Source organism: Fundulus heteroclitus, chromosome 20, assembly GCF_011125445.2.
Source record: "Fundulus heteroclitus isolate FHET01 chromosome 20, MU-UCD_Fhet_4.1, whole genome shotgun sequence".
NCBI classification, from domain to species: domain Eukaryota; kingdom Metazoa; phylum Chordata; class Actinopteri; order Cyprinodontiformes; family Fundulidae; genus Fundulus; species Fundulus heteroclitus.
The window spans coordinates 42,488-57,061 of record NC_046380.1 but is presented as its reverse complement, the minus strand read 5'-3'; positions in this window follow the sequence as shown (position 1 = coordinate 57,061).

Genomic DNA, 14,574 nt, shown 5'->3' with positions numbered 1-14,574 from the left:
CGGGTACTTATTCTTGACGGTTATCTGGTTAAGCCCTCGATAATCTATACAGGGTCGAAGGGTCCCGTCCTTCTTGCCTACAAAAAAGAAACCAGCCCCTAATGGGGAGGAAGAAGGACGAATTAACCCCGTAGCCAAAGACTCACTGATGTATTTCTCAAGCGATTGACGTTCTGACCTGGAGATGTTATAGAGCCGACTCACCGGTAGAGGGGCCCCAGGTAACAAGTCAATCGCACAGTCGTATGGGCGATGTGGGGGCAAAGAACAAGCCTGAGTTTTACTAAATACCTGCCGTAAGTCGTGGTAATCCTCTGGAACGCGAGAGAGGTCAATCATGTCTCCGGAATCTGTCAAGGAAGTAGAGGAGACGGCTACGGGCCGAGCGGACTGCAAGCAGCGGGAATGACAAGTAGGTGACCATGACTCCAGTCGGGACTCAGCCCAATTAAACTGCGGATTGTGGACCCTTAACCAGGCTATTCCAAAAACCACAGGTGAACGCTTTACCGGGAAGACAAAGAAGGAAAGCTGTTCCCGATGGTTACCGGAAACTATCACTACCAATGGTCGGGTGCGATGGGTAATAAGAGTCAATCTCTGCCCATCTAATGACGAGACCTGGAGTGGCTCGGGTAAAAGATCGACAGGTACTCGAAGCTGGTCCACAACCGCCTGATCTATGAGATTAAAATCAGAGCCTGAATCTACTAGAGCTGAAACATCAAAACTTTCCTGGTCGAATATTAAAGTAACTGGTAAACAACAACGAGAACCAAATGACGCCTTAACAGCCTCCCGGGGAATAGATCCCAACCTGTCCACCGATCCCCCCGTTAAGAGCGGCGGACTCGGTCTTTTGGCCGAACAGGACAATCTCTGAGGTAATGACCCTCACCTCCACAATAAAGACATAAGTTTTCCGAGACACGCTGCTGACGTTCCTTATTGGAAAGACCAACCTGCCCCAACTGCATGGGTTCAGGAGGAGGTGTAAAAGAACGGGGTTCCTTCTTGGTAAATGTAGAAGAGGTGGAGGTGGATGATTGCAAGGCAAGGTTGGATCTAAAACGGGTTCGGCTGCGTAATCGAGAATCCAAACGGATAGCAAGTGCTACAAACTCCTCAAAATCCTCAGGTTCCTCAACCCGAGCTAACTCATCCTTTAACGACTCGTCTAGAGCCTGAAAGAAAGCTGCCTTTAACGGTCTCGGCTGCCAACCCGCAGCAGCAGCAAACGTACGAAACTCCACGGAAAAGTCAGATACGCGTCGACCGCGCTGTTTCAAAGTGAGGAGATGACGAGACTGTTGTGCCGAATCCAACTCAGGTGAAAAAATTGTCTTAAATTCAGCAATGAAGTCCTGAAAAGTAATCCCAAACGACTGACAATCAGGGAATCGAGCCTCGGCCCACCTAAGAGCCCTACCCGTTAGTAGACGTAAGACATAAGATATCCTTACCTCATCAGAGGCGAAAGTCTGGGGAGAACGGTTAAACACCAGTTTGCACTGGAAAAGAAAACCACCGCAACTTCCACCGTCACCGGAGAATTTCTCCGGACAAGGTGACGCGCCCTCAAGTGGTGGAGTCCAAACCTGATTCTCCATGCTCGGAGCGTCGGAAGGCGGGGTAACGTGATCCTGAGTGACAGGTGACGTCTTCGCGGAAGTGACTGTGTCCACAAGTAGGCTAACCTGAGCGGCTAATCTCAGAAGCTGTTCCTGAGTAGAATTGACAGCAAAACCTAGCGACTGCATTTGTTCCTGCTGTGCGGCTATCTGCCGCCCGAACGTATCCGCTGGACTCTGGTGGCCGGAGCCTTCTTCTGTCATGGTTTTCAGATGACGAGCCCACATGCAGATACGAACGGGAGGCAATGCACAGTTTTAAGATTTTTATTAAAGGAAAACAGGCAGGTCTATGGACGGAACTACAGGTGACTCGGCTGGGTCAGAACGTCACGGCTGGAGAGTCTGTAAGAAAGAGCAAGTGAGTTCTTCTGAAATAAGAGCCAGGAAACTTGCTAGGAGTTGCGCTGCTTACCATTAGGCTGGGCGGACCTAACCGGGAAGAAGTAGCGTCAGGAGAGCTCTATGTGACTACTCAGATGGAGATAGGTGGCTAGTGGCTGAGGGCGGCAGATGTAGCTGGCGAGGAATCCGAGGCGACCTCATCGGCAGCGGTTGACAGATGGATTGACCAGAGTGAGCACAGAACCAACAGAACCCGGGAAAGGGGATCTCAGGCCTCGCTGGGTAACTTCCAGGAAGTATGAGGGGAGCGCCAGAGCAAAATCTGAGCAGACAGGTCTGCTGGTCTGTTTCTTCGGACGGGACGTCAAGACAGGTGAGTGCATCCAAGCACCAAAATCTGGAGCAACAGAGAGGTACAAAAAATTACTCAAAAAAGAAGAGTAACAAAAAAACTCACAAGCTGGTTTCCGAGAGTTGGGACAGAGGCCACGTCGTACCACGACTGGTTAAGGCTCCGGCGTCTTCCATCTGCCAGTGCTCTGCTTAAGAAGCCAGATGAAGGCCGCCTGCAACGAGCTGCAGGTGTGGACCACGCCTCCTCAGCCAATTAGACACACCTGAGGAGTAGAGTTAGAGCAGCCAACACAGAGAACCCTGACATATATATATATATATATATATATATATATAGATATATATATATATATATATATATATATATATATATATAAGCGTGTGTGTGTGTGTGTGTGTGTGTGTATTTATTGCAGCACAGGAATGAGGCATCTTCTCTGATCCACGTTCACAATAACAGAACTTAACTTTTTTCTGCCACATACAATATGGCGGTGACGTTGACGTGCAAACCTGCGCCCTATGACGCGTCTATGTATATGATGTCTATGGCGCACATAAAGTTGTGATTGGTTGCTATTCAGGAAGTGGGTGTAGCCCAGGGCGGAGACAGGAAGTAGTTCTGTGAATCAGTTTCAGCTTGACTGCATCAAATCAAAAGACTTCTAGTTGAATATGCCTTTGAACCAAAGCGAAGAGCAATTCTAACCCCATTATTTTCTTATTTTTTTAATAATTTCTGCTTGTTTTAACAGATTGCTTTTGTAAGCCACCCTGGTTGTTTTTTATATCCCCCTGTTTGAATTTTGTTTGAAACAAACCTTTAAACTGTAGTATGCTGTGAGCAGTAACTCATTGTTCTTCTTTTAACATCTCCCCCTGATCATTTAACTGCTCCACACTGCTCTAGATAGATTTTTATGAGACTTTAAACCTGTTTCAGTCATTCAACATTAGTTTAATTGATAATACACCCAAGCATAATTTTAACCCCAAGTGAATCAACCCTTTAGCAAGTATCTTGTTCTCGGTTCTCATGTGTTTAGTTTACCCTTGAAAAACTTTAAGCAGACATTACTCCAAGTGATTTTCTTTCATTGTCATTTATCCAATATTACTACTGTTGCTTTTTCTACAGTTTTTTTCCAAATTCAGTACCTGTGTTATGTTTGTTAACGTATATCACCCAGTGATCTATAAATCCTTATTTTATGTTTGCACCGTGTCTTGTCCCAGCAGATTAAAAATCCCCATTCTAGAATCTGCTTTTTGTTTCATCAATCACTGTCTGTTGTGATTATTGAAGAAATTGTTCAGTTCCATTGAACCCTCTTAAATATTGACCATCCGTTGGTAAATAATCAGCATTAAGTTTTGCCCTTCTTCCAATTCTTTGTTTAGCCTTATTTTCTGCACCTTAAAGGCATACTATGCAACATTTTTCAGTTAATTAATGTGTTCCATACCGTTTTGGATGATTAAATGAGTCATTTCAGGTCGAACAAAGGTTTTCTCGGCCGCACTGGGGGTCTGTGGGGGAAATACCGCACTTGCAATTGCAAGAGCTCTCGGCCCGCACTCACAGAAGTCTCGCTTTACGGCGAGAACTCCATGTATTTTTGCCCTGCCATTCACTATATGCACGCGCGAAAGCAACAACAAAGAACCGCGTGTTAACGTCAAATAAACATGCAAGCATATCGAGTTTTATTATTATTATTATTATTATTTTTTTTTTTTTTTTTTTTGGCGAGACGCTACCGCGGCGGCCGCGGCGAGGCGGCTGCGGTTTGGCGAGGCGGCGGCGGTAGCGTCTCGCCAACATAAAAAAAATAAAAAATAATAATAATAAAACTGGCGAGGCGGCCGCCGTCGCCGCCTCGCCAAGATAGCGCTGCGGGAAGCTTGATGTTCATACCTTCACTGTGTTAGTCATTGTTTGTACTGCCGTTTTTTCCACTTTTCGTTGCGTTCGCCTGTCTGCTAAGCTCAAACCACCGCGCCTGGCTTCACGGAGAAACCAGAACAGCTGAGCATCTTTATGACAGTGCACTTTTACTTTCGCCCTCTGGGGGGAGCCTCGCTGGAAAATCAACCCCGGTTGCATAGTATACCTTTAAATTGAGGATTAGTGGAATTCTTTGTTTGAACATGTCTCTGTGTCCGTATTTGTTTAGGCCTCTATAATTTTGTTCTTTGCGTTTTAAGTGAGGAACTGGTCAGGATAGAGAAAGTCATCTCCGATGCTCCTCTTGGCAACCCCAGCAAACCAAAAACAAAAATGTTCACAGTCAGTGTTACGTTACAGGTAATCCCTGTGGGAACACGACGTTGTTTCCTTGGTCCAACCTGGTTCCAAGCGCCTGGGTCATCAAAACACTCCACCACCTGCGACAAATCTCTGACATTTTCAAACCACAGCAGCTATTCCTGGGTGTCCCACACCCCCTGTCTGTGAAATGTCTCTCGTCGTAAGCCCAGGCTTTCAGTTTATCTCCTCTTAAGTGTCCCGCTTTCGAACCCATTAACCCCAAGTTGCATATTGTTGAATTCCCATTTTCAAATGGTCTGTCGTTAAGAGTCCAAGAGTGTGTTCTAGGTGCGTTTCCTGAACGCCAACCTCTCCATGTCATGTTCGTGAAACCTTGTAGTTGAATTCCATCACCTGTGAAGCAAAGCAGTCATGCATAGTCCTGTTCAAGATGTTTTGTAGCACAGCAGGAGTTTCACTGTCGGGTGCCATTGCAGCTCTGATGTTCCTCAGAGCCAACCTTCATGCATTGATATCATGTTCAAGCTGTTATCCTCCTATCATCATCATCTTGTGTCCAGGAGTCACTTCTGCTGTCCTGACCAGATTCCAAACGTTCAACTAATCTAATTGACCTCATTTCTTTTCTGTATGTACGCAAGAGGACGATCGTTAGATTATCCTGATCTAAAAGACTTCTAGGTTAATAGATGGCTAAACTATGTTTATGTGTTTTTTTTCTTCTGGATGTTTTAACATCTAGTTAAAGGACAACTATTGTGCTATTTTGTGTTTGAACAGAAAGATGTTAGGTCTCCTCAAACCTTTTAGGTAACTGCGTACAATTCCAAACTATTTACACTGGTGCTTTAATCCCTAATTTACCCATGTTATTTAGTAGAATAAGTCATTATTCTAATATTGCAGTTTTATCCATTTAAGTCCTTAACCTTTGTGGTGCTTTATTGATGTCTGCCGGAGTGGCAGATTTTACAGGCATCCTAATTATTTGGTTCCTATTCGCGCCTTTGCCTACTTTAAGATACCCAGTAAATGTTGTGCTCACAATTTCTCCTTTGCTTCAACAGGTAGCTTAAAAGGTTCAGCGTTTATTCTGCTTATATTGAAAAATTGGCTTGCTCGCTTGTTCATTGATTCGTTTATGCTATTAACCATTGCTGTAATGCCTACTTCAACTTTTTTCGCCCACTAGTTCTTTTATGATAATAATTATCTCTTATTGATGTAAATGTACTTTTTCCCATATTGTCTGAATCGCATACATTGTTCTTATCCACTTTCCTTTTACGTTTAAATGGCCCCTCTATGTATCCCACTTCTTACTTTAATCACCAATATTCATAAGTTGTCGAACCTGTTTAGGTTTAGCATAATTTCCTAAGCTGCTCTATGCTTTCATCACGTAACTTAATATTTTAGTGCAAAGTAAATGTCTTTTAGCAGCGTCCCCTATTTCATTTCATGCATGATGTATTTTACGAAGCTTATTGTGTCTTAAAGGCGCCTCTTTGAATCTTAGTCAAACCCCTTATGGGGTTAATAAAAATCCAAAACATATCTACATATATGTTTTAGATGATTTAAATAAAAACTTTGTTAGAAAAGTTAAAGAAAATCCTTCTTATCAGCCTCATCTTATCTCATCTTTGTGTCCAGACCAGAACCTTTTGTCCGAATGCGTTTGACCCTCTTATCGCTCGCTAATAACAGCTCTGACTTAAACAATTAACATCCTAGGGGTTTAATAATAATCTTGATTGCTTTTAATCTGAAAGTTTTCTTCTAAGCGCATCCGCCAATGTGTTTGTTTCTAATGTGTGTTTTGTTTTTTAATTGTGTACAGGAAAATCTGATGTGAAATGCAGAAGGGGTGTCTGCCAACTCATCTTTGTTTCGTATTGCGGTCCATTGAAGGTTATCCGATGCCTCTGTCTTTGCCCATTTTCAGTCCTCATGTCTGAGTTCAGCAGCACAACATCGTTCCAGGACGAGCATTGTCCATGAATCTTTCTCCAATCGTTGTATCTGAAACCACAAGGAATTCTGCCAGCATTTTACCAATATGGATTTTTCCCAAAATCAAATTGTCTAATGCAAGAATTGTCTATCTTCATCCGTAGTGTAGTGTACATAAGTTGAAAAGAAAAAATTTAAAACAAAAATTACAGTAAAACTGTTTAAAAACAAAATCAGCCACAGTGTTCCCTCCAATATGAACTATTCTAAAAGTTCTTCACCTTTACCCCAGATCTTGATCCCTTAAAAATTTAACCAAGCAAAATATTCTACAGATAGTTCAACCTCTTTGTATAAGTTTAATAAAAAAAAACATATTTCTCTTAACCTTGTAGCATCACATTCCCCATTAAACCTCTATGCAGCTTCTGTAAAAATTACAGATTTTTGTCCAAAATTTTATTAAAAACTGGTTTAGGCGGGAGTCAAGTACATCACCTTTTTTCTCCGTCCCCTGGACCACTGTGGCACCACTTGGTACTAACTTGTCTCTGAGAATGCCTAAGAAAAGAGACTAAAATCTCTCCGTTAGCACATTCCAATTATATATTTAAATGACCAGGTCTCCTTGCAGGAAAAAGGCAGAAAACAGGATAGAAATGTTAATGTGAGTCAGTGGAGAGGGGAACAGTGGGAAGGGGTACATGAAAAATGTCTAAAGCCACCTTTCTACCACTAGAAGGTCTCAATATTACCTGGTGTCTAAATTGGTTAAAATTTAGCATAATTTAGTCACTTTTGTCAATCCCTGCATGTCCATTTTAGATCTAGACTTCTTACCATACGGCCTGAAAGAGCTCACTTTCCAGAGTCTTCTGTTGGAACAAAGGTGGCTCCCATCATCTGAAAGAAGTAACTCAGAGAAAAACAATTCTGTTAGTGTATTAGGTGACAAAAGAAAACCTGGTCTTTTTAGTGTCCTGGTTCTTAATGTGATGCGTCTAAGTTCTTGGTTGGTCCAGGGGAGGTAGAAATCTCTTGTTTCTTTTCTTTCAGCATTTTGTATTAAAATCCTAACAACGGTTATGGCAGCGTCTTTCAAAATGCTGTGGCCAACCACACGCCCAGCACAAGGGCACATCGTAATCTTTGGTTGGTCCCTTTCTATGATTTCTTTACTGCGGTGTATCTCTACTGGGAGTTTGACCCCATGGAGGTCTCTGATACATCTGAAATGGGACACCTAGAGGAAGGGGCCCCACAACCTGGTCTGAACCAGGGGCAATAACCATCTGAGCTTTTGCAATATTCTTCTTCTTCCTCCTTTTACTTTGTTTGTCTCTCATTTTTTTGCTGTTCAGCTAAGAGTTGTTGTTCTAACTTCTGTGAATCACTGCTAAGTTGCTTCATGTTCTTTTCACCCATATCCAGCTGATGTACCAAAGCAGCCATCCATTGGTCTAAAGGCATATCATAACTCGCAACCATTCTGTCCATGTCCTCCTTAACATCCTCGGTTTGGCCCTTTAACATTGCCTGTTTTAAGAGTTCATGCAGCGTGCCTGATAACGGGCAAGAGCCCGTCTGGTCTTCCCATACTTTCAATATTCTGTTTACATATGCTGAAGCCGTCTCCCCTGCACAATGTGTAGTGTCATTTAAAAGGCCAGAATCCGTACTTACCGGAGAAAACGTCCTCAGTGTGCTCCAAAGTTGCCGTGCCACCGGGGCCAAAGGAGCAGCTGCTCCTAGTTCGTCAGTTCCAGCAGAAACTTCAACCGCATGTACCTCATGTGGTTCCTGGTATGCTGATAAGCCAGTCCTCACATCACCAATAGCCTATACATACCCGCTTAAAATCTGCACGAATACTTTGGTCCAAAGGTGCGCCCCTTCTCTTGGATCAGGGAGCATGTGCCTCAGCTGAACATCGTCAGCAGTGTACACATCTGGGCTTCTGGCGGAGGCCCCTCTGCATCACCAAAAACCCTTTCTCCCCTTATTTTTTCGCACCACTCCTCGAATTGTTTTAGATGATGTTCAGCGTCTCTGTGTGGAAATGTTGCCATTATGCTCCCTTTTCCTGTCTCCAGCAGTGTTCTTAAAGAACACCCCTGGAGCTCATTTTCTACTTGATTTTCAGCCATTCCAGCACTCACACGTTTTGGCCAACCTGCCGGGACAGCGTCCTGACCCTGGTCCAATGAGAGCTTATTTTTTATCTCTCAGACACCAAAACTTATTATGTTCCTGTATGCCTTATTATAGTGTTTTTGCACGGCAGTTTCAATGAGCCAGTGTACTCTGGATGAGCAGGTTATACGTCACCTGAACAGGTGCACCATTACCCACTGGCTCAATGTCAATAATGTGTCACACACACGCACACAAACACATACACACTCATTCTGGCCAAGCTTCAGTTAACTCTGTACGTACTCTTTTTACTTACCTTTTTGAAATATAGTTGGACTAGCAGCTTTTAAAGTTATTTAAGAGAACTTTTGGAGCAATCGAAACCAAAAATCCAACGGCTGGCAGTTTTTGGAACTGCTTATGGTGGTCCCTGGACTCTAAACCTAAGCCAACTCATACGCGCTCGTTTTTCGAAAAGGCAGCTTTTATATTTCCGTGAAAATGAAGAATTTTATGTTCGCCCCCGCGAAAATAAGGGGCTCTAAACCTGCATTTCTAGGCTACACGATGTTTTAGAAGACACGCGTGACGGCGTGCCAGTCAGAATGGCAGCTTTTATGCGAAACACAGAGGAAGACGTATTTTCCTCTGTGCCTAACAAGGGAACCTTCTAAAAAAGTCGGCCCTTCCAAGAAGAAAAAGACACTAGGAGATAAATGGAATCTCCTTACCTTTTTGTGTGTTTTTCCTCTGGAATGACGTCCTGGCCGGAAAACGGAAGGTGTTACGCCGCCTTTTGGGTCCGGGCAGAGACACCAATTTGTTACTGTTTGTCACCGTACCCCGTCTACGGTGAAACACCCTCAGTGGACCCAAACCGTTTTACCCAGTCAGGTGACCCCCACTTACTTATTACCTTGAATGTAGGATGCATAAAACAGACAAGTATACTTTTAGTTATATTTTATCTACGTAAAGACAGAGAAACAGTTACAGTCACACCAACGCTGATGGGCTCTTGATCGGCAAGAAGCCCCGATTGCTCATTACAGAAACATAAAGGAGTTTAGGTTAACACCCATAAAAGCCCATACACATCCAACCTGTGTCATCAGTAGATAAACTGTGTCACCTCCGGGGTGGTATCTGATAGATATGTGCCAATCTTTGGGTCAGTGCTATCTAAGTGTGCCATGCAGCTCCAGGATAAACAGCTTGTTCCACTTGACCTCGTTGATATCCTAACAAAACCTTCATCCAGAAGATTTTAATTTGTTCATAATTTGGCAAAATTATTTGTGTAGCACGTTTCAGTACAAAGAAAACACAAAGATTTCACTTCGTTGAAACAGCTGTGTGTGTCCCTGTGTGTGTCCAGCGAGTTTCTCGCTGGACCGAGACTTTTCGAAGCAAACTTTATCCCTGCTGACGCAGGAGGTCGACTTTTAAAAGTACTTTTTTATTCCCTCTGATCAAAAGACTGAGAGCCGCTTTATCTCCCAGTGATCCAAAGAGGACCCCGCTTTGTCTGGCCAACAAAGCGACTGTAAGCCCAGAGGAAGAGACGAAGGAGCCTCATCATTCCGTCCCCGCTGCTGCTCGCTCCTGTCTGCAACCGCCGCCGCGCAGTCAAGACGCATTCATGATGCCGCGTTAGTCGGAGCGCTCGCGCACCCCAAAGCCGGGATTTCACTCCTGAATCACCTCAAAGTAACGGGGTTCTCCCCTTTTATTTCTTTTTTCGCCTTATGGTGTTAAAGCTGTGCCTGGGCAGGCGTTAGGAACTTAGGTTAATGTTTTTTACTCCAAGATGGAGTTGGGTTTATTTTGCTGAATATTTTCTTTGTATGTGCATGCATTTGTGAAAGCGACTTTGGCTGCTGTTTGATTTTGTGGTCCGTGGAGACCCCGCTGTGGGTTTTCCTGTAACTCTTTTTCCATTTTATCCCATCCTCTCCTCTCTCTGCTTCATCTTTCCCGTCCATATCAGTTCAATCTTTTTGTCCGAGCTCAGTTCGCGGTCTTTGTTTAAACTCCCCAGTTACCCGCGCCCTCCCGAAGCGAGGTATTACACCATTAGCGTAAGCGTGGTTACGTCATTAGGACCTCCCCTCACGCATCACGCAAATTTGTAGATCATATGTCATCATAGTCGCCATCTTGGGACAGTGTTGTAGTCAAGTCACTATGCCTCGAGTCCGAGTCCAGGTTCGAGTCACCAGTGTTCAAGTCCGAGTCAAGTCCAAGTCATTAAAAAAAATCCGAGTCGAGTCCACTACTCATGCGAGTCAAGTCCGAGTCGAGTCACTATTGATCCAAGGTCATTGTAGGAACATGCCGTGACGTGTGATGTATGACATGAAGCAGTAACATTCCATTGCACTAATAACTCTTTCGCTGTAGTTACCCTTGGTTTTACTCGGTAAACGACTGCTTTTTCCAAGTCTAAGACTTCTCCTAACCATGGTTTTTAAACATTGTTGTTATGGAATGTGCAACAGCGACTCGAGGTACGCTGATAGGCCGCATATGAAGGATGTTAAAGCCGCAAGCGGCGTCGATCGGCCCTCGCAGCCAAGCGTGCTCCGGCCTATTGGCCGCTGGCAGCGGGCGGGGTTTGCGCGGGCGGGGTTCGCGCACCGCCGGCCACCCGCCACCACAGATGCTGTCACGCATTTTCCTCGCCCGTCCACCGGGCGATTCCCACAAACGCGTTCGGCAGCGTTCCCCCATTACTCACAACAAATCTGGTGCAGACCGGTCGATGCAGCGAGGAGATACAGCCGTTGGATAATGATAATGCATTTGGCCACCGGACCGGACTAAATTGTTCGGCGGGCCGGAAAATTTATACCGATTCCTGGACGGTGACTACAAACAAAAAAAAAACGGCCGATGACGCCATGAACGCCGAGCAGGAGAAAAACATCGACTTACCTTTCTATCAACTCGGCCCGTTTTCCAGTCTTTCTAAGACCTCGACACTCAAGCCATCGTTTGAGCTGAACGTTGGTATGTTGTTCCACAGTTCTACCAGTAAACCGTGCGCCTGGACATCCTCTTGTGAAAGTTTAACAGCTGTAAAGTCGGTCATATCGTTGTATCTGTTGCATGTGTAATGGCTGGTTGCTACGTGCGCTCTCACACTGTTTGCCCAACCTTAGCGGCAAGGGTCGTTGCTCATGAGATGGTGACGTCACGTGCGCGGTACAACATTTAGATATTAAAATCATACACCAAATAGTATTCTAATGACATATTAAAATTATAGCCTAATGATCTCAATTTCCCTGCGACAGACTGGCGACCTGTCCAGGGTGTACCCCGCCTCCCGCCCAGTGAACGCTGGAGATAGGCACCAGCACCCCCCGCGACCCCATGAGGGATAAAGCGGTTTGGAAAATGGATGGATGGATGGATCTCAATTTCCGAGTCAGAATGATCTGAATGTAGGAGTCCGAGTCCAAGTTCGAGTCATCAGTGCTCAAGTCCAAGTCAAGTCACGAGTCTCTAAATTTAGCTAATGACTCGGACTCGAGTTCGAGTCTCGGACTCGAGTACTACAACACTGTCTTGGGAGAGTGTCGCCTAGCCACTAAGGCCTAGCCAGTTAGACCTAGCTGTTGTCAGAGCCTTGTGGCGTCCGCCCGGATTCCCGAAGCAGGTTCCTGCCTTTCAATGCTGCTGTGTCAAATGCCAACGTCTTAAATGTGAGGTTTAAACAACCGTGAGCTGGACTTAGATTTGCTAACCGCTCATTTTTAATCCATTGTTTATTTTTGTTTTGTTCTTTTATTTCCACCTATATTTTGCATGTGTAGTTTTAGTAATGAGTAAGATTTCCAAGGTTGTGAATAAGAGAATTACTGTAACAGGGAATTGTTTTTGGTTCAATAAAACAACTGCGGAATAGAAATTGTTTTGTGTTCAATTCAATTCACAGTTGCCTGGTTATTCAGAATTCAGAGCTAACCTCCTTTGGAGTTAACATCTGATATTGATACACTATCATTGGATGGTGATAAGGAATAAGGATTTAAACTCTAATTGCAGTTATATTGGGGTTCTCACAGTCTGCCGGATAAACCTTGTCGGTTAAAATCCGACCAGATCATTTATTCCAGCATAAATGAGTTCATAACAGCTAATTAACTAATGCATTAGTAGTATAAAATCTTACAAGCTTCAAGCTAACATCACTACCATTTGAACTAGATTTTGTTATAGCGGAATTTTGAGTTGAATGACTTATTACTTAAATTATAATACCAAATTATAATTAATAATAATAATAAGCATATTCAAACAGCTTCTGGCATAACATGATGGAGCCTGATTATTAAGGGCTTTATACGTTAGAAGAAGAATTTTAAATTCTATTCTTGATTTAACAGGAAGCCAATGAAGAGACGCTAAAATAGGAGAAATATGAACCCTCTGGTTGATTTTCATCAGAACTCTTGCTGCAGCATTGTTGGGATTAATGTTTATACTTCATTAATCGATTTATCTTGTTATGATGTAGTAATGTAAGCTTCTGATATAATCATATTACTCACATGATAGCTTACTCATGTCCCTGTGAAGAAACAGAAGACACTCTGTTTCTTCTCTTCCTGAAACAAGAAGACTCAGCTACAAGATTATGTGCTGACTGAACGTGATTGCTCAGCATTGTATCTTTGTTGACAACTGAGGCTGTAGACTATCTGTTCCCCCACCCTTCAGTACAGCCTCAGTACTGTAACTAGCGAAACGCCGCAAACTTAATAAAGGAGAACTCTGAGACCGAGGAGAACTCTGAGACCGGCAGAGTGGGTTGGAGATTGTAACTGTGCGGTCTCTTCCTTCTCTCCTCGAGAATGAAACCAAACTAATTGTCTTTGTGCCTTTCTTTCCCTGTTTGTATGATGTTCTAGGTGCTTAGACCTGACAAGCATTTTGGATCAGCTGAAGACTTTGAACTGCATTTTGTGGACCTCCTGATAGTAAAGAATTACAATAGTCCAGCCTTGAAGTAACAAATGCATGGACTAGTTTTTCAGCATCACTCCTGGACAGAATGTTTCTAATTTTGGCGATATTCCTGAGCTGAAAAAAGGAAACTGTGGAAACCTGTTTAATATGGGATTTAAATCACATGTCTTGGTCGAAAACAACACCAAGATTTTTTACTTTATTACCAGAGGCCAAGTTAATGCCATCCAGATTAAGTGATTGATTAAAAACTTAATTTTTTGAGGACTCTGGTCCATAGATTACAACCTCTGTCTTGTCAGAATTTAAATGCAGAAAATTTAAAGTCATCCAGCTTTTGATGTCATCAAGACATGACTGTAGTCGAAGTAATTGATTGGATTCATCAGGATTTATGGATAAATATAGCTGAGTGTCATCAGCATAACAGTGGAAATTAATCCCATGCTGTCTGATAATTTTGCCAATGGGATGCTTATACAGTATATAGTAAAGATAATTGGTCCAGGGACTGAACCCTGTGGTACTCCACAAGTAACCCTAGAGTTTGAAGAAGATTTATTATTAACATGAACAAATTGGAATCTGTCTTAATCCCTACAGTATGCTCAAGTCTTTGTAGGAGAATATTGTGATCAACTGTGTCAAATGCAGCACTGAGATCTAACAGGACAAGTATAGACACAAGTCCATTATCTGAGGCCATGAGAATATCATTAGTGACCTTCACCAGAGCCGTTTCAGTGCTATGATGAGCTCTGAAGCCTGACTGAAACTCCTCAAGTAGGTCATTACTTTGTAAATGTTCACATACTTGATTAGCAACTACTTTTAGATAAGAAAGCTGGGTTTCAGTCACGTGATGATTATGACGCCGCCAGGGGGTGCGAATTTAGATGGAGG